A 22,026-nucleotide genomic window follows, 5' to 3' on the forward strand; every position below is an offset into this window, starting at 1 on the left:
ATGACCAGGGCTATGCTGTGGACCGGTGGCTTCTCCAAGGTGGGAACTACTACAGAGCGCTCTACTCTACGCTTCCCCCAGACTGGGCCGATGAAACACTCTGTACATGTCTGGCACTCAGCCACCAGGGGTCTGGGTTGGTGACAGAAACTGACGTCAGCCACGCCACTCTGGGACTCTGAGATTCTAGGTGATCTTTGGAAGTCAAAGGGCTTTGACAAGTGGGACCTCATAGGGATCTCGACCACCGGGGATTTATGGGTAAAGGGAGCAGTAGTGACCTTTGCCTATCTACAGCAGAAGTATGAACTCGCCAACACAGAATACTTCCGCTACCTCCAGGTCCGCCACGCACTGCAGACACACATACCCAATGGCACTTCTCTCCCAGACTCCACACCTCTTGAGGACAGACTGCTTGGCGGCTACCTACCTGACAAAACGATCTCCCTCACTTACAAGAAAATTATTAATAACGCAGCTGAACCTCTCCAGGGACTCAGGGCAAAGTGGGAAGGAGATGGCCTCGAACTGGATGACGAGGAATGGCAGGAGGCATTGTCCTCCCCGAGGGAGGTGGCTATATCGGCAAAGTTACGGCTAGTCCAGCTCAAAATCCTGCATAAGGTATACGTCACTGGGCCCTGCCCGGTCCGAATGGGGAGGGCTGAAGGGAGTGAATGCAGACGGCAATGTGGCTCTGAAGGAACATTTATGCATATAATATGGGAGTGTGACCTCATTCAGAGATACTGGCGTCAAATACACACAGTACTAGGCGAAGTATTGGGTCTTAATATCCGCCACGAGGCAAAGAGATGCCTGTTAAATGTATGGGCACCCACAGACTTGGGGAGAATGGGCAAGATTTGGGTAACACTGGGACTTATGTTGGCTACAAGGAATATTGCACAGCAATGGGGAGCCACCAACCTCCCTACACTCATGGAATGGAAGAAAAACATGGATTGGTGCATGTTCCGGGAAAAGACGGTCTATATTGCAAGGGGGTGCCTGAAGAAATGGTCCTTAATTTGGGGGGCCTGGAACACGTACCATGGGGAGATTTGTAGCTCACCACGTAGCGCTAGCCTGTATGACTTGTCCTCACCATAAAATGTACCATCTAAAGCTCTGTGATTTTATTTTCATTGGTGTTCTGTTTTGTCAAAAGTCGTTGAATGAACTCATCCTGCTTGTAACTTATCCATGTGCCTTTTGCTTCAGTGCTGATTTTTGTTTGTTATATATCAACAAAAAGAATTATTTAAAAAAAAAGAGTCCCTCTGCCTCTGGAGATGTATTTGCCTGGTGGTTCAACACTTTGCGGGCTCTCGAACACCAGAGCAGACAAACTCAGCCGAAGATGCTTAGCGGATCACGAGTGGCATCTCCATCCAGAGGTGGTACAAGGTCTGTTTGACCAATGGGAAGAGCCTTGGTTAGATCTGTTTGCCACTGCAGAGAATGCACTGTGTCAGCACTTCTGCAAGTTGGAGTTTCCAAGGCGGTACTTGCTCAGAGATGCTTTTTGTCTTGAGTGGAGCTCTGGCCTGCTGTACGTCTTTCTGCCAATACTTGGGCTTGATGAGTAGAGTCTTGTATCTGCCCCATTGGAAGGATCTCCTGTTGCAGTAGCAGGGGAGGGTTCTCCACCCAAACCTGTCAATGCTCTGCCTTCATGCATAGAGATTGAGCAGCAACAGTTGACAGCTTTTGACCATCTGCCCGAAGTCTGCAATATTATTTTGGCAGCTCGGCGTCTCTCCACCAAGACGATAAATGTCAGCCGTTGGAGCAAGTTTGTGGCATGGTATACAGACAAACAGGTTGACCCTTTATCTGCACCTCTTTCCCAAGCTTTTTTGTTCACCTTTACCCTACCCCAGCAGGGCTCTGCATTGGGCACGTTGAAAGATTATTTGTCTACTATCTCCGTTGTGCTGTGGCTGCCAGATCAGCCTTCCCGTTTCAAGTCCCCTGTTCTAAATAGGTTCCTTAAAGGTCTTCAACACATGTTTTCTCCAGCTCCCCTTGTTATGCCTCAATGTGATCTCAATTTGGTTCTTACCTTTCTAATGTGTGCTCCTTTTGAGATGTTTCATCCCTAACCTCTAAGGCTTCTCCCCATCAAGACGTCCTTTCTGGTGGCAATTACATCTGCCTGGAAAGTCAGTGAACTGCAGGCCCTATTCTTTAAGCTTACCTACATTTCTATTCACCCAGATAAACTGGTCCTTTGAAAACGAGCATCCTTCTTGCCGAAGGTACTCACCCAGTTCCACCTAGGCCAGTCCATCACCCTGCCTACCGTTTATGCACTGCCTCATCCTTCTCCACCGGCTGGACCCAAAATGAGCAATGTTCTTCCTTGACTGCTGACGACCGTTCCGGGTGGACGATCCACTCTTCGTGGGCTATGTCGGAACTAAGAAAGGGAAGGCCGTGAAGAAACAAACCATTGTCCGATGGGTTGTGCGTTGCATTAATGTAGGAAAGTAGGATCTGCTTTTATGTTTACCCCCATTTTGTGCCTGGTGCTAAGCTGTTATTGACTAGTCTGACTGGGATCCTGCTAATCAGGACCCCAATCTGTCTGTCTGCTTTCTCCCTTAAATTGTTCTGTTCAGTACTTGGATAAATCCCAGATTGGATACTGGGATACCCTGATAAGTCCCTATTATATGATTCTAAGGTACCCAGGGCATAGGTACCCCAGAGGTCCCCCATGGGCTGAAGCATGCATTACGCCACCCATGGGAGACCATTCAAAATGGAACTACAGGCCTGCCATTGCAGCCTGTGAAAGCTGGTGCAAGCCCCACTTACTAAAGATATAGGTTTCTTATATCTAGGATCACTGCACTTAAAACCTATAAGTCACCCCTATAGCAGGCCTTTGCAATCCTGAAGGCAGGGTGCTTGGTTCTAAGTGTGAGGGTGCCCCTGCATGAGCAGGACACCCCTACAGCATTCGGTGTCCTTTCTCCCGGGTTGTAAGTGAAGCAGCCATGTACCATATAGAGGGGCACCGTGTAATTACGAGATGACCATCTCGAAACTGGCAACAATGAATCCTATCATGTTTGGTATCAAACATGTTGGAATCATACCCCAACACCGTAAATGGTGTAAGAGGTACGATTCCAAGCACTGAAAGAGCTCTCTGTTAGGCTCTCAGTGTTCCCGGTGCCAGACTTCTAGACCCGGACAGCACAAAATGGGTGCCGCCAATCAGAGTCACGATTATGCCCTCTGCTGCTGAGCCAAGCTCAAGCAGAAAAGGCAGAACAATAGGCATCCTGTCACAGGAAGGTGTGACCACCTCCCAGACAGGAATTAGTGTATTGGGACCGGGTATGTGCGCTTGCCAGTTCCCACAAAGTCTACATGAGGGGCACATTTGGTGCCTCCGTGCATAGTCCAGTGCAAACCAGCTCTTGAAGCCGTTGGCTCCAGCTCTGGCGTGAAACTGGACAAAGGACATGGAAGTAACCCCCTTCCTCCTGTCCAGACCCTCCCGTGGGAGGCTCCACTGAATCGTCCCAACTCTTTCCTTAAGGTACTTAAGGGCTTACCTGTGGTTGGGTCGCTAGATTCATCATGGGACAAGATTCAGATCAGACACCATTTCTTCTTCTACCATCTGGGCACTCTGGACTTCACTGGACTTTGTTTGGGCTCAACTTCGTCTCCCTTCCAGTCTGCTGCATCGTCTGCCACTGACATCTGAAGGACTCTCCCTTAAAGTGAAGGAGTCACTTCCCTGCATTCGCAGGCACCACAACTAAGTCGACTGGTCTGCTAATCCTGAGCTCTTTCGGACGCCGAAAGGTTCCACAACATAGGTGGTGGTTCTCCACAGCTCTCTAGGCCTGCCCTGCCCTCTTACCAAGTTTGAGGCCGAACCCCTGTCCATCGCGTCAACTTGCAGTTACAAAGGCTTGTTGGCTTCCTTCCACCAAGATCTTTGGGCTCCAAGTAGCCCCAACCTCAAGCACCTCCAGTGAAGTATTTGTCCACATTGCATCGTTTGCACCGTGGCTGGCATCTTTTGGTAAGCTGCTCGAGGTCCTCCAGTGCCTGTGGGTCTTGTTGAGGGTCACCTTTGTTTCTTTGGGCTTCCCTGATTGCTCAGGGGCTGCCTTGACTCCCCTACTTGTGGTGAGTCCCCTGGACCTTGCTGGTTCCGACATTGCACCTTCTTCGACTTCTGCGTTGGTTGCATTTGCCAAAGCATGTTGGTGCTCTTGCCGGACACCGACCCCTCAGCACTGAACATCCGAGGTGGGACAGCTTGTGTTCAGCTCATGGTCTTCCTCAGCGTCACCTGGTCCTCACAGCTGCAGAGTCATGGTCATCGTCATCTCTCCAGCAACACCAGACATCAGAGGGCATTCGTCTTCCAAGTCTCCTGGTCACTCCTGAGTGACATAGACTCTGTCCCCTCTGCTTGAAGGTACCTCTCAACTATAATCCACCTTTGGATTCCACCGGACACTTTCTCCTTTTTCAGCAGCGGCACTTTCTTGAAGTCCTCCATTGGGTTAGATGGCGATTTCCAACACCACTTCACACTTATGCAGCCGGCTTCCCTGGTGTAGGTAACGCGGGTACTAGGGTATCCACGAGTGGGGTGGCTCTACAACCTTCTGTCTTGCACAGGGTTTCTTCAGGGTCCACTGGGAAGGGTCCTTAATATTTAAAAATCTAACTGCAACTTGCACGTAGACTTGTGCGGAGCACATGTTCGTGTTATCACACTGCACACTCTCTCCATGGGGTTCCTAGTCCACACCTTTAGTGGTTCCTTGGGCCCCCAGCACATCTACGTTCTCTCGACATGGTCTTGACCTGAGTCATGGTTCTTATACCACTTCCTTAGTATATGGTTTGGTCCCCCCGAGGGTCCACTGTGTATTTCGTGCTATTTACTTGATTTCTATGCAAAGTATTGTGTGCATTGTGAATATAATAAATACATATGTTTATAAATACTTGTGTTCTTCTGTTTTTTTACTTAATTTATACATATAAGATTGCATTCTGGTAACAGAAGCTGCTTTACACTGGACTATGCCTGAAGGCTGCTCTCCACAGCTACCATTTAGAGAGCTTTCAGAGGTTGTCTAAGACCTTGTTTGGACTGGTGCAAGATGACCACTTACATAAGTGCAAAAAGAACAACTGATAGACAGAATGCAGAACAATGTCATACATTCACCCCAGTACAGAGATCTGGGCCTAAATCCATCGTCTTTTTTGCTCCCTATGCCATTCCAGTTTGAACCCAGCCATATGCAAATCAGTCTTGAACCTGCGCCCAATGGGAAGAGTCCAGCCCGAACTGCCAGATCCTCCCTGGACTAGAAACAAGCATTCTAGGACCGGTTTCAGGGTTTCACACCTCATCAGCCAGGATAGCTCGTCTCCAGTGGCATGGAGAGCACAAGACCCATGTGTGGGCATTGGAACCATGGGTACATAAATCAATACTTTACCCAAGAGCAGCTCGAACGCATAAGGGGATGTGGGTCCACAGATAAATACAGTCAATTCTGTGGCTTTCCTGGAAAATGGACAGCAGACAAGGCCACACATTCCAATGACCATAGTCAGTCTGGCCATGGTCATCTCGGTGGTGCTATTGCTTTGTTTTACTTCTTGGGTCTCCTCCTTTGGGATTGTACCTTGTAGGGCTACAGTGTTTGGTTTTGTTTGTGGAAAAAATGTGGAAAAAAGCTTTGTGGAGCGAAGGCCTGGGTCCGCCGCAGGGAAGTCAGCTGCTCCTAGTGACTGGGATCTCTTTTATTAGGTGCGCTGTTTCTTTGACTGCTTTTTCAATCTCGTCTTCGCTCTCCTCTAGAGAGTGGCATTTGCTGAAGGGAGCGAGGGGCCACATTGATAAGGAAGACATGCTACTCCATTCCCTAATCCATCGCAATTGGTCAGGCTCGAAACCGTCCTCCTGCGATGGTTCTTATAATCATCCCAGAATGGTCCAGGAGGCCTTGGTTTCCCCTTTTACTGAATTTAGCAATGAAATCCCACTTACGGTTCCCCATTCGTCCATCTCCATTACGGGTACCTCTCCTCAGCATTGGCCTCTCTTCTGTGCCTGAAGCTGTGGGTATGGCACTTGAGATGTTGAACTTGTTGGCATAGAATTTTTCTGTTGAGGTTGCTCGGAGCATTCCGTTTTCTCGAAGGCCATCCACCCTTAAATCCTACAGTTCTCACTGGAGGAATTTTGATTCCTGGTGCAAGGACATGGGTTTGTCTACCAACTATGGTGATCCTGTTAGGTCCTTTGATTTTTTAAGAGATGGTTTTCTGTTGGCCCTGGTGGTCACTACTCTCAATTTGCAATGGTCAGCCATTCTACCCTTGAGGGGTTCAGATATGACTCCAGTTTCTCCACTGGTGGCACGTCTCTTGAGAAGTTTTCTTCTCTAACGACCTGCTTCCTGGGTTCCTGTCCCCTGCATACCTGGGATCTTCCCTTCGTGCTTCAGGTATTGACATGTTCTCCCTCTGAGCCTCTTTCTTCAGTTGACCTTAAGTTTCTTTCTGCAAATGTTTTTTTTTTGGTGGCTATTTGTTCAGGTCGCAGGATCTGTAAAATTGGAGCTTTGCTGGCTTCTCACCGTTTTTTGCCTTTTTCCAAGCCAATTTTTCCTGCCTAAGGTTGTGTTGGATTTCCATGGTCAGGAGGATATTGTCCTCCTGGTCTTTTGTCCAGACCCTTCTTCTCCTGAGGAGGAAAAGCTTTACTTGATGATTGGGGAGCCCTTAGAATCTACCTGGACCATACTGGTTCAATTTAGCAGGTGGATTATTTATCGCCTATGATCTCTCTGAGAAGGGTTATAAGCCCTCTTTGTCCACTTTGACTCAGTGGGGGAAGGGTGCTATCCTTCTTTCCTATGATGCTGCTCACCATTCTCTCCCTTCTTTTGTCCAGGGTCAGTCTAAAAGGAGTATTCCTTCATCTGGGCAGCGTTTAAGGGGGCTTCTCGCTAAGACATTTGTAATGCAACAACATGGACATCGCCCAACACGTTTGTCTCACACTACCAGCTTCAATTGGGAATGGCTGCATAATCAGACTTTGGTTCACGTGTTTTTCACATCTGTATGTAATTTGTGATTGGTGCTGTTTTTGCATTAAAGATTCAAGTGTGTTGCATCATCACTTGTTTGTGTGTGAATCAATCACCATGCGCTTGGGAATAAGCTCGTGTAAAGGAATAGGATGGGAAGATGGATGAGGAGGAAATGCCCGGTTACTTACCAGTAATCTACGTTAATAAGAGTCCAGGTATTCCCGTTTCATTCCTGAGCCTGTCCCTCCCTCCCCCACCTTCTGGTGATTGTTTGTTTTCTTTTTGGTATTATGGTATTCTTAGTTTATCTACATGACATATATCCCCCTTTATGCATGTTGTGTAGTTCAACGCCATATTGGGGGAAGTTTTTGACTTCAACTAGGTGATAGGTTCCGTGGAGCAGGAGAACTGCTCATGTGTGAAGGAATGGAACAGGCAGACCTGGACTCGGAGAAATGAAAATTACAGGTAAGAATCGGCATTATGCAAGGGACTTTTCTGCCCTAAGAAGTGTTTATTGCTTAAACGTAGGGTTTCGGTTATGTTCATTTATTTTTTACATTTATTTCTATATTTAGCCACGCGTTTTGCTCATGTTATAGGTGTTTATAAAATGTTTGTTGTGCTCTGTGAAAAAAAGTTGCAACTAGTATATATACTATTTATAGTCTATATAAGAACTAAACACGTGTCAGGTGTTGCTTTTATTCAATCCAAGTTGGCTAATTTACCAACCCATGTAGCATGTGGCCCACCTCCCACAGTCACAGGTAGGCACCAGGGACTTTATCCCCCTGGCCAAGTCAATTGAAAGGAGCGGGATCAGGCAGCCACTCTTCCTGACCTCAGGAGGCCATGGGGACTCCGTCCCCTGGGGCTGAAACTAATCAAAATAGGGCGGGGGACACTCAACCCCCTCCCTAAGCCATAAATGGGCCCTGGGGACCCCATTTCTCAGGGCCAAAATCATTACTTTTAGGGGAGGGGGCGCGTGACTCCTCCCCCGAGTCCAAATGGACCCAATTCCCGAGGTCAAACAATACCTTCGGGAGATGGTATTGTGCACCCCCCTCCCCAAGCCTTACAAGGCCTGGGGACCCCATCAAATGGGGTAATTTTCCCTGCTCATAGGGCCAGGCTCTGTGACAAACCCAAAACCACACATCGCCTTTAGTTGGGTACAGCATGGGACTGCTTCCCTGCCAGTGGTTAGGCACAGGAGACAACCCCACGGCATGCATGGTTGAAGGCATGCGTACTGACGTTTGACTGCCTGCATCAGTTGGGCACATGGCCAGGCCCTGCGGCCAGCCCCACGCTGTGTGCGTCCAAACATTTTGCTTTGTGGGGGTTGGCTGCCCAAGGGTGTTGGAAGCAGGGCTTGGGCACAGACCATGACCTGTGGCCAACCCCACACCATGCACAGATTTGCCTGCCATGGGTTTGGTGCAGGGCCTGACCACAGGCTGTGCGGCCAATCCCCCGCCGGCAGGGGTTAGCTTTATATATGGTAATAAATATTACTTGGCGTTAAAAAAATAAAAACAGAAATTCACTGAAAAAAGGATTAAAGTGAGGTTATAGTTCGGTGGAAATTCCAGTGCCAGCGTAACTAAAATTAACTCTGAAACTCACAAGTTATAGTTATCTCTGGTAACTATAATTCATGCGGAAGGCAACTATAACTCCTGTATTCGCTGTGCACTGCTAATTATCCCACACATTACATCACTTATGACATGTTCTATAACATCATTGATAACACCTCTGCGACATTTGAAATTACATCATTGATGTGTGGCAATGGCGCGAGTTATAGTACATTAGGTTTCTGGTTGGGAAGACTTTGTAAATGATTCCGCTGGATTTGAAGATGGTGTGGGCTGGCAAGGGGAGCCAACGCGGTTCCATTTTGATAGGGTTGGTGTGATCATATTTCCTCAGGCCTCGGATGAGACATGCTGCAGCATTTAGAATGCCCTTAAGGGGGGACAGTGTTGGATTCTAGGAGGCCATGGAGCAGGATCTTACGACCCCCTAGATACGACAGTAGGAGGGCTTGACCAACTGTTCTGAAGTCGCTTTCTGGAAGAAAAGGTTTCACTTTTTGGTGAAAGAGAAAGCCAGTACTAGGCCGTCATGTTTTTGGGAATGTGTTCCTTGAGGCTGAGGTTGGTGTCCAGGGTGAATCAAAGTGACTTGGCGTTTGGAGAAAGTTGCACTGTAGCATGGCCAGGTTAATTCTTTTGGCAGTGGGCTGGGAATTCCATGGACTTCATGAACAAGAGAAGGAAATATGGTTATAATAGCTCAACAGGCTTTTGGCAGGCAAAAGTTCAAATAATTTCTGATATATATAATGCCTGCACATAACAGAATACTGAAATAACAAGATAGCATAAGGCACCTACTCTGAGTATACAGAGCCTTGGTATTTGAGTGATGGTTCAGTCCATTGGGCACACCCTCCTATTCCAGGACTGGCATGGAAGACTTTAATCACCCATATTCATACAGCTTTTTAACAAATATCACCACAACTACTGTCTGAGGCATGAGTCTGTAAAACTGATGGAACCTAAAGGAGAAGTCTGCTCTTCAAACCTGTAAGGTCTCTGTAAGATTATTGGTAAGTCTACTACCTGGCACTGCGATACCTGACCAACATGAGCGATAGCTGTGCTGGTCATCGCACACACAACCTGAGATTGTGACATCTATACAACTTTTCATTCGTCCACCACTTACCTTACAAGTAGATCTTGAGGATTAATCTGGAAGAGGTACAATGAAAAGAAGTCAGAAGAAGAACTGAAGACATCTTTCCAAAGGATAGGGAGACACGTCATACTACATATAAATCTGATGGGTTTTAGGCCACTATTTAGAGAAATGGGCTTACAAATACACCGCTTATCACCATATTTTCATTGCGTTCTTGTGGAGTAAACCCCCACAACTGGGAGAGTTCAGCTTGCTTCACACAACATGAAAATATTAGAATAGTTCAGTCCAGAATTATGTGGAAAACAATTGCTTTTTAGTTACATTTCTCGAAAAATGTGCTGTAAAATGTTCGTTTGGTCGCGTTGTTTCCAACATGCTCTCACTTGGAGAGCCGGGCTCGCTTCAAGGTCTCGCTTCTTTGAGCGTCACCATTTTTAAAACTGAGCTGCCACTGACAGCGGTCCCAGTACAGGGTGAAGTACATTGTTGGAGCGGTCTGCGGGAACCGGAACATTGCTGGACAGCATTAAGCGGTTTCATCGTGGTGACGGAAAGCGTAGGGGACCTACGAGTTAGAGTTGAGGAGCTGTGGGGAATGGAACAGCAGGGGGCCATCGGATTGGAGCAGTCGTGCTAGTTCAGGTCAGAACTGAGTGTGCTGGCAGGCTATAAGGCGCCTCTGTGGGGCTTTAAGGCGCCTCTATGGTAACATTACAAGGGCATTAGAGGTCAGAGAGGCATGGTCCGAGAACTGCAAGTCCAGGATTCAGTCGCAACTTCAAAAGAGGGGCAATGAGAACAGAAGAGGCTATTGTAGGTCAGCATCAAGCAGCGGAGCTGTGTGGGGATCCCATGACAGGAATACAGGGGTAAGAGCGGTCAGGACAGAGCTCTGTTGCAGCACGTCAGATGGCTGCTGGTTAGATATTACCTCCTGTGACCAGTGAACTGCGATGCCCATTAGGTGAGTCTCTGATCTCTTCTCGTGACAATGTTGGTTATGCAGCAGCAAAGTCACCTACTTATAAACCAAAGTCCCCCACTTGAAAAATTATAATTTCGGCCGCTGCGGAGGGTGCATGCACCCCAGTTCAGAGATGGGTACTTACAGCAGCCACTGAACAAGTTTTGATTCGGATTGTAAGCAATTCAGAAGTTTTTCTTCCTCTAACTTTGTAAAGTTAAAAAAAAAAAACTCCCGCAAAATCAGTTTTTGGCAAATTAGTCACAAAAAAACACTTTATGGAAAATGTTTCAGCACACTGATCTTAATGCTGACATTCTGATAGATGAATATTCCGGCAGAGTCCTCATACTTACAGTATTACACTGCTGTTCAATTGGTTTGAAAAGCTTTTCCCAGCAGTAACTCCCGCAGCACCAGGAGGTGTCATGCCGCTCCAGCCACAACACCACCTGCCACCAGCTGGACATGATGCTGTAAGTATAGAAAAAGGCACCAACCTGTGAGATGGCAGTTGAACAAGTTACCTATCTTTGGTAACGGCTTATCTGTTAGATACTCTTATCTAGCCGCAGATTACTTCCCTTAGATTAATCCCTAGTCATCAGACTCGATCCGGAAACTTTTTAGTGGTCAGTACCCCTGCGCACCAGTAGGTGGCATTGTTCAGCTTCGCTTGGCATCGTCTGTGCCAGAAGTAAAATGCGCAGTGCTTTGAGAGGCGTCACCCCTGTGTGCTGGCATTAGTTTCTTTTTGCGACTTTCCATTCCAGAAGCGCGGAGCCACGAGGAACACTGACCATTTGTGTGTGAAACTAGGGCCTGGAAAATGAGACAGATATGTACTCAAAAATACGTTCTCAGAGTGGGAAAGATGGGGTCGATTTGTAAGGAATCTGCGAATGGATGGTCTCTACCAGATAAGGCGTTACCGAAGGTACGTAACTTGTACATCTGATAGCGACTACTACCCGAGGATTCCTTACTTTAGAAAAGACACCCAAGCAATACTTTCCCGGAGGAGGGTCTGCGATCCCAATTTAGATCAAAAAATCCCCACGACTCGGGTCAAGACAACGTTGAGAGGACGTAGAAGTGCTGGGGACCCAAGGAACAACCCAAGGTGAGTGACTAGGAACCCTATGGAGAGCATGTGCAGTGTGGAAACACGACCGCATTCTCCGTACTAGTCTACGTGTAAGTCGCGGTTGGTTTTTTAAAGATTAAGGACCCTTCCCAGTGGACCCTGAAGAAACGCAGTGGAATACAGAAGGTTGGAGAGACCCTCTACCCATGGATACCCTAGTACTCACGTTACCTCCACCAGGGAAGCCGGGTGCTTAGGTGTGAAGTAGTGTCGGAAACCGCTGTCTAACCCAATGGAGGACTTCAGGAAAGTGCCGCTGCTAAAGAAGGAGAAAGTGTCCAGTGGAATCCGAAGGTGGATTCTAGTTGAGAGGTACCTGAAAGCAGAGGGGACAGAGTCTATGTTGCTTAGGAGTGACCAGGAGACTTGTAAGATAAATGCCCTCTGATGTCGGTTGTTGCAGGAGAAATGACGATGACCTTGACTCTGTAGCTGTGAGGACCAGGCACCACTGAGGAAGACCAGGAGCTATGCACGAAATGGCCCAGGTCGGATGTTGAGTGCTGAGGGGGTCGGTGTCTGGCAGGAACACCAACAAGCCTTGGCAAATGCAACCAAGTCGAAGAAGGTGCAATGTCGGGACCAGCAAGATCAAGGGGACTCACCACAAGCAGGGGAGTCAGGGCAGGCCCGAGCAATCAAGGGAGCCCAAAAGAAACAAAGGTGACCCTCAACAGGACCCACAGGCCAGAGGAACTGGCGTCATAAGAGGACCTTGAGCAGCTCACCAAAAGATGCAGGCCACGGTGCAAACGATGCGATGTGGATGAAGACTTTGGTTACTGAAGGTGCTTGAGGTTGGGGCTACGTGGAGCCCGAAGATCTTGGTGAAAGGAAGACAACAAGCCTTGCAACTGCAGGTTGACACAGTGCACAGGGGTTCGTTTATTGCAGCCCCCACGAGGAATACTGGCCTCAAACTTGGTGAGAGGGCAGGCTCGAGAGCTGTGGAAAACCACCACCTGTGTTGCAAAACCTTTCGGAGTCTGGAGGAGCTCAGGATCCAGCGAAGTCCAAAGTGCCCACACGGTAGAAGAAGAAGTGGTGTCTGATCTGAATCTTGTCCCACGACGACTCTAGGGACCCACCCACAGGCAAGACCTTAAGTAACCTAAGGAAAGGATTGGGACAATTCAAGAGACCATCCCAGGGGAGGGTCTGGACAGGGGGGAGGTTACTCCCATGTCCTTTATCCAGTTTTGTGCCAGAGCGGGAGCCAACGGCTCCCTGAGCTGGTTTGAACTGGACTATGCTCAGAGGCACCTAATGTGACCCTCATGCAGACTTTGTGTCGGTGGCAAGTGCACCCACCCGGTCCCGATACACTAAATCCTGTCTGGGAGGTGGTCACAGCTCCCTGTAAAAGGATGCCTATTGTTCTGCCTTCCCCTGCTCGAGCTTGGCTCAGCAGCAGGAGGGCGGAATCGTGTCTCTGGTCGGCAGCAACCATTTTGTGCTGTCCGGGTCTAGAAGGCTGGCACCGGGAATACTGAGAGTCTAACAGAGGGCTCATTTCAGTGCTTGGAATCATACCTACCACACCGTTTATGGTGTGGGGGTATGATTCCAACATGTTTGATACCAAACATGATAGGATTCGTTGCAGCCAGTTTCAAGATGGTCATCGCGCAATCACGCAGTGCCCCTTTATATGGTATATAGCTGCTTCACTTACAACCCCGGGAGAATGGACTCCGCAGGCTGTAGGGGTGTCAAAGGCCTGCTATAGGGGCGACTTATAGGTTTTAAGTGCAGTGACCCTAGATATAGGAAACCTATATCTTTATTAAGTGGTGCTAGCACCAGCTTACACAGGCTGCAATGGCAGGCCTGTAGTTCCATTTTGAATGGCCTGCCGTGGGTGGCATAATGTATGATTCAGCCCATGGGGGATCACTGGGGTGCCTATGCCCTGGGTACCTTAGTACCATATACTAGGGACTTATAAGGGTACCCCAGTATCCAATCTGGGATCTACCCAAGTACTGAACAGAACAATTTAAGGGAGAAAGCAGAGAGACTGGGTTCCTGATTAGCAGAATCCCAGTCAGACTAGTTAATAACAGCTTAGTACCAGGCAAACAGTGGGAGTAACCATAAAAGCAGATCCTACTTTCCTAACCCCCCCCCCCCCCCAAACGTAAGGAGATGAGACTAACCTTGCCCCGTTGAGTCTTCATTTTCTAAGTGGAAATATCTGGAGAGTCCATCTGCATTGGCATGGTTACTCCCAGGTCTATGTTACACTATATAGTCGATCCCCTGTAGGGAAATGGACCACCTCAAAAGTTTTGGGTTTTCATAAGAGGGGCTTATGGTCTGTCTGAACAATGAATTGAATGCCAAACAAGTATGGACTCAACTTCTTCAGGGCCCAGACCATAGCAAAGGCCTCCCTCTCAATAGCTGACCAACGTTTCTTTGTGGGGGTCAGACTTCTGCTGATAAAAGCTACTGGTTGATCCTAGCCCTCTGCATACAGTTGTGATAACACCACCCCTAATCCTAACTCAGATGCATCTGTTTGTACAATGATAGTTTTTGATTAATCAGGACTTTTCAGAATGGGAGCAGTGCACATGGCCTATGTGAGGTCATAAAATGCCTCTGACAGCTAACTGTCCACTGAACTTTCCTGGGCATTTTCTTTGATGTCAGATCATTCATGGGAGTCACTATGGACCCATATGCCTTTACAGATCTTCTGTAATACCCAGTCAGGCCCAAGAAAGCTCTGGCCAGATTCTGGGTAGTTGGAGCAACCCATTTCATTACGGTCTGGATTTTGCTCTGTAGTGGTTGAACCTGGCCTCCACCTACCAGGTGGCCCAAGTACACAACCTCACTCTGCCCTATGTGGCACTTAGTGGCACTTAGTAACCTTGATAGTGAGGCCTGCTTTCTGCAGAGCCTCCAAAACATTCTTGAGGTGGACCAGGTGATCATCCCAGGTGGGGATAAAGACAGCTATATCATCCAGATATGCTGCTGAACTTTGTTCACCAACCTCTGGAATGTGGCAGGTGCATTCTTCAAACTAAAAGGCCTTACAATAAATTGATAATGCCCCCTAGGGGTTGGAAATGTAGGCTTGGCATCCTAAGCTAGTCTGATTTGCTAGTAGCCAGCAGTTAGGTCAAATGTACTTAGAAACTTGGCTGAGGCCAAAGTATCAGTACGTTCATCTGCCCTAGGAATTGGGTGAGGATCAGCCCTAGTGACTGCACTGAGACCTCTGTAGTCTACAGAAAACCTCATTTCTCTTTTTCTACCCTTGGTGTGAGGTTTAGGTACTAGGACTACTGGGCTATCTGAGGGCTCAATTACTCCCAACTTCAGCATCTTTTGGACCTTTGTCCTGATGCAATTTCTGACATGGTCAGGCTGCCTGTAGATTTTATTCTTAACAGATAGACTCTCACCTGTGTCCACTTCATGGATACACCAGGTGGTTTGACTGGGTGTCAGAGAACCCATATGCCTGAATTGATTGTGGACCTTTCTGCAATCAATCTGCTGCTGATCAGTGAGGCTGCCTGACAAGGCTACTCCATGAACTGATCCATTATCAAAATGGCCGACTGGTGAGGAGCCCGCAAAGAGAGCTCCTCTGCCTTGGGATCGTTACTTATCGGATATCCCGGTTAGCCCCAGCGGCATCGAAACCTTGTCATGGAGAGAGATAGAAGGAACTTCTCCTTTATCGACAGCAACTATTTTTATGACTAGACTCATTTTCCTTGCCTTGCTTAGCGCCGATGGTGGATCGGGACTTCGAGCCGTACTGGCCAGGACCCCCATCTCGCATGCCGAGCTGGAGAAGGATAACGTGCCCATCGGACCTCATGGACCCACTGGGACGTGGAGCTTGAGCACCGGAAGTATCTGGAGGTTTGTCCCGACCATTGATTTGGGGAGCTTGGGACATCAAGCTGTACTGACCGGGACCCCCATCTCGCAGACCAGGGTGGAGGTGGGAATCGGATCCATCAAACCTCCCAGACTCTCTGCGAATCAGACCCCAAGCACGGGAAGCATCTTCAACGTGTGCCCCATTGTCAATTATCTCTGCCGTGGCCTCGTTTTCCTGAGGACTCTTCCCTCCTACTGAGAACCCTGATCGCCGGGAGCTTCTCCGGTTGGTATGCGGGAGGCGGTGGAAGTAGGGAGCTCGCCCTACGCAAGGAGCACCCTGCGTTGGCATGCACCGGTGACGATATCACAAACCAGTGCTCACACTGAGGAGGCTCGCGGGAGATATGACTCCTCCCCCCCCCCAATACTGGTTACATAACTAGGCTGTGAATCGCAGCAAAGCCAGCGTTCGTCCACAACCGAGAGAGTATGCACATATGTTTTAATCTGGGTAAACTGAGAGATCCCTCTGTCACGAGGGTCTCGCATACGCCTTAGAGGCCATCTGTCTGCTGACACTGTTATTTATTTTATTTTATTATTCTCGGCCATCGAGATTGCACAAAAGAGAGTAACAATTTTAGGACTTTGGGTTTTCCTTTTAATGAGGAGGCGACAACTATCCATCCTCCACTCTACTAAACAAAATGGCAGCATAATTTACATACATGGAGAAAAGACTACTCAGGGAAGGGTGTTAGTAAGACAGAGACATAAGACCCGTCCTTAATACTCACCAAAGAGAAAACGTAGAATGGGCCAACCAAACAACGCAAATTCAAACTGAAATAGGACTCCACCCCATGACGTCCCACTAATCGAAAGTGTGATAGGACTAGCTCATAGGATCTGTCATCTACAGTAAATGGTGCGGCCATCTTGGACTGATTCTCTTTCTATGGGTTGGTCTCTAGAGGATTCATACCCCACCCCCGGCTCATCAATCTACAAATACACAGGTGAGAGTTTTACTTCTAACCTAGTGCTGCCACAATTACACAGTTCATTCTTTGCGACTTCTATGCAGACCTGAGCCAGCCATATTCTACCCCCATCTCCCTCCCTGCATCCCATGACCAGACGCCTCATCCCCCCCAATTCAAACACCTTCCCCTCACCTCACGCTCTTCATCAATCTACCCATTCCCATTCCCCCTACACAGAATATCCCATCAAGGCTAAAGGACCAGACGCCCTCAGCCTCCATATTCCAGCTCCTCCCCCTCATTTCATGCCTTACATCAATCTATCCATTCCCATTTCCCCTACACAGAATATTCCCCCATCAAAGACAAAATCCCATGACCACACTATGTCCCCAACCTTACCCCCTCTTAACCGCACCCCTCTCCCATTTTCTCCCCACCCCCACATTCTCTCACCTTATATCAATCTATCTCACACATTCCCAATACCGTTCTCTACCCACACTAACAAGCGCCAACTACACAATGGAATGCATGATGGGACTACATACCTACACCATTAAATACCCCCCAACATTACAAAAAAGCAGCCAAATGCTTTAAACATAAACTGCTAAACTCACACCCTGAAACCCTAATCAAATATCCATACTGGTCAACAAACAAAGGTTACATATTTAACAACTTCATCTTTTAAACTAAGCGCAGAGCCCAATGGAGGAAAGCTTTTCTCGCCATGCTCCCGATCTCCTCCACTAGAAAAACAGAGCATGGTCTCACGATCTCTATCATCCCCTCCCCAATCTACAAAGCCTCTGCAACAATCACCATCTATCATAATGGGATCATCCTCATTCAATCTTCGGACTGTAGCTGAAACCTCCTAGATAACATCTTCCCTCTCATCAAGAAAAAAGTTGCAAGACCCCATCCCCCCTCCCCGGCTGATCCCAATCTCAGTACGCTTACTAACTCCCCGCTTGGTTCTCCTTCGAGACATTTTCCTCCTATGACCCAACCTGCATACACACCCATCCCAGACCCAACAGACACCCTTGGAGATGACATACAGTCTCCTAATTCCAACTCTACCCCCAACACCTTTAACATTCCCACTACACTCAACACTCACTCAACTACATCACACATCCACCTGCTCCACACCCAGAGAGATAACATACACTCTCCTAAGTCTAACCCCTCCCCTAACAGCTTCAATATCTCCATTGTCCCAACCACACCGCACATCCACCCGTCTCACGCCCCTTCTCCTCTTCCCACTCCACCCCCCACATTTCACCCCCTCCTCTCATGACAACCACACGGCATGTCCGCACTACAACGACCCAGATCACGATTGCCCCTCAAACCTCATACATGGCCTAAGCACACCTCCCTTACCCACAGTCCAAACATTATGCACGTCACCACCCTTACCAGACCCCAGACTTGACGAGATATTATTATCACTACAACAAGTCAAAGATGACTTCCAAACTCTACATGACCTGATTCTACTTCAAAGTCAAGCGATATGAACAAGAATCTAACACAAACCTCCACAGTGACCACTCCAAATTCACCCAACAGTTGCACGAATGCCACCCGTATCATCAGCCCCTAAGTTGGAGAACAGTGCCCTACCCCAATGCCTTAACCCGTACGATCCGAACGAAAAATCATTTATCGGCTAAAGATATACTCTCCCTACTCCACTCCTATGATCTTCCGCATCTCACCCTTAACACAGTGCCTGCCTACACATTCCCTAATCCAAACCATTCCCTACAATACTCACAGAGTTACACAACACAATTCAAGAGGTATAGTTGACAACAAGCTTATGCGAGTCCCCCTCACACAAGAACCAAGCACAACCTCCAGCAAGCCTTGTCTTAAACGCATACTTCTAAACTGTAGATCGGCCTCAAAACATGCAGCTGATATAGCTGACCTCATACTCACTCATGAACCTAATCTACTAATATTGACCGAAACGTGGTGAAACGAGTCATCTATGCCCATCCTTGACATACTGGTACCCCCTAACCATTTTTTTTTTTTGTAAAGATTTTTATTGAATTTTCAAAACAATAATCCTAAAGACCAATACTACACACAATAGCATCATAAAAGGATCCAACCATCGAAATACACGTCAGGAGAAATCAACTCTGCTATGTTCCCGTCTTAGGTTCCCCACCCACCACCCTCTCTACCCCCACCCCCCCTGTCAGTGTGCCCAAACAGGAAAACCCTGTCCATTGACCTCCCTCTGCGCCCCCTGTTCCCACCCTGGCTCCTCAACAGCTATCAATGTAGAGTGCAGACGCCGAATCCTCCATGAGTGTACCTAAGTAGCCCCGCCCTGCATGGACTCCCCAGTAGCCCCAGTCGACCCTGTCCCAGATTCCACCCTCCGGTCCATGTCTACAGAATCCCTATCCTCCTCAGTCATCGTCTCCCAAGATCGCAGCTCTTCCACCAACATCCCCCACGTCCTCGCCACTTCCAGCGCCTTATCGTTAGCTGCTCGGCTGGCCATCTGAAGCCGAAGCGTCCCTTCGCTTCCCGCCCGGGACAAGAAACTCGCCCTCCATCTCCGAAAGCTCGGACCGGGCCTGGCCTTCCAATGCAGAGTGAGCTCCTTCTTCGCCAGTATCAGACCCAAATCGCAAAACTTGCTCGTAATTTTGGTACCGGGAGTGTGCGGAAACCACAACAAAAGGCAAGTCCCCATCTCTGCTTCCAACTCGCGCTCAGTCACCTGATTCAGGCACGCCACCACGTCCGCCCAATACGAGCCCAGTCCCTGGCAAGACCAAAACATATGACCAAAATCAGCCCCCTCCACCCCGCACCGTGGGCACGGCGATTGGGAGCCTCCGAAATACCGCCGGATTTTGACCGGGGTTAAGTAAGCCCTATGGAGAGTGTAAAATTGGATCAATTGAAATCTAGCATTGCGCGTGCCCTTCCAGGCCCGCCGCAAAAGCTGCGCCCACGTCGTCTCGGGAATGGGCCTACCAAGATCCCCCTCCCATTTACCCCGCAAGGCATCCATGGGTGCCAACCTCTCCGTGGACAGCCGCCTGTAGAGACAAGTGATGGCTTTGACTGTACCCGCCGCCATAGTGACGTACTGACATGCCTGAGAAGTTGGGGGCTCTGACAGCCCCATCTTTTATTGTTTCTGGATCCCAGACACCAAGGCAGAGTGCAAAAGATAGTCCCCCCTCGGCAGGTCATACGCCCCCTGCAAGTCCTGGAACGACAACAAGACGCCATCCCTGTATAAGTCCCCAATCATTTGGACACCACACTCTTCCCAGTGAGCCAGCGCCGACCAATCCCCGCCATGCGGGAGGGCCGTGCACATGCCCAGGGGTATCTCCGGGGCATACGGCACTGCGAAGCCTGCCCTTTTCTGACTACGGATCCAGCACAGCCGGAGTGTGCGTTCCTCGAGGGTAAGTTGGTCCAGTCTGAGCCTCTGCCGAAGCACAATGAATGACAGCACATGTCGCGGGATGACCCTATCTTGCGGGCCCTCGGGGCCTCGGAACTCACGCGCCATGGCCTGTGTCAGCCACTGCAGCTGTGCCGCCAAGTAGTACCATTCAAAATCTGGGGCTGCCAGCCCTCCCTCCTCCCGCGGCCTCATCAGCGTCGATAGCACCACTCGTCGCCTCCCAGCTCCCCAAATAAACCCTGTCATCAATGTCCGGAGCGTCTTAAAAAAGGTGACCGGGATCCATATCGGCAAAGTACGGAAATAATAGAGCAGCCGCGGCAGCGCTATCATCTTCAACAGCGCTTCCCGTCCAGCAACCGAAAGAGAAAGGGTGCGCCAGAACGCCATACTACCCTTGAGCCCCCTCAGCGCGCCCCCCACATTCCCCTCAAAAAGGTCATTGGGGGTGTGGAATATACGAACGCCCAGGTGCGGCAAGCAGACAGGCTCCCACCGCAGATCAGCCAACTCCGAAGGCTGCTGCGTTCCCGGGGACAAAGGGAACAGGCAGCTCTTAGTCCAATTCGCCCGCAACCCCGACAAGCGACCAAATTCCTCTAGCAGGGTTTTGGCACCCCGGAGGGAATCCCCCGTATCGGCCAGATATAACAGGAGGTCATCCGCATCGCAACCAAACCTGGTACCCCCTAACCATGATATCACCAGACCGGATAGAACTGAAAGGCCAGGGGGCGGTATTGCTTGCATACATCGGAACAATCTCTCAGTGAACCGCTCCCACTCACTTGTACTATCCTCTTGTGAATACCTCTGTCTAGACATCACGAGCAATACAAACCAATGTGTTTGCTGCACACTTTTTACCACCCACCAGAAGATATCACCTTCATCGCGCATCTCATGGATATTATATCTACAAATGCTGGACATCAAAATACTCAAATATTCCTCGGAGACCTCAATCTCCACTGGAATGACCTTAATGACTCAGTGGTCAGTAGCCACAAAGTTTTCCTCTCGGACCTTGACCTCACCCAAATCTGTAACACTCCACACATGATAAAGGCTCAATACTAGATTTAGTAATTTCCAAGGCTTAATCCATTCATCTTGAAACAATCCCCCCCATGTGATTGGCCTGACCACCACATCATCACATTCTTCATCAATGAATCAGAAAAATTACGCTCTGCTCAACCCACAAGAACTAAAATATGGAACAGAAACCTAAAAAATGTTGGTGCAGACTTAGTCACAAATCCCAGCCCCAACCTCCTGCTTCCCCGTGAAGGCCTAGCATATGTTCAAGATCTGATTAACCACTACTTCCACTCAATAAACATGGTTTTAGACAAAGTCGCTCCCTTATAATTGTAGAGAACCTCCACAAAAGATTCTAAACCATGGTACGATGGTAGACTCAATAAGGACTGAAGATCCCTAAGATTAATTGAACGACGATGGAGATCAGCTCCTTCTTCTGACCACCTCAAACTCCTAAGAATCACAAGAAACTCCTACTACAGAAAGATCAGACGTTCAAAAGCAGACTTTTTCAGTAATCAACTAGACCAAGCCAAGAACTGTCCCCAAAAACTATTTGAACTAATCAAATCTCAATCTAAGGGTACACCTCATCCTCACCCCACCCCCCACAAGCTAACCCAGGCTCACTACCCAGTTGCGAAGAATTTGCCTCCTTCTTCACTTTCAAGACAGAAAACACAAAAACGGAACTGCTCAACGACTTAATACCCCATACT

Source organism: Triturus cristatus, chromosome 1_2 (genome assembly GCF_964204655.1).
Source record: "Triturus cristatus chromosome 1_2, aTriCri1.1, whole genome shotgun sequence".
NCBI classification, from domain to species: Eukaryota; Metazoa; Chordata; class Amphibia; order Caudata; family Salamandridae; genus Triturus; species Triturus cristatus.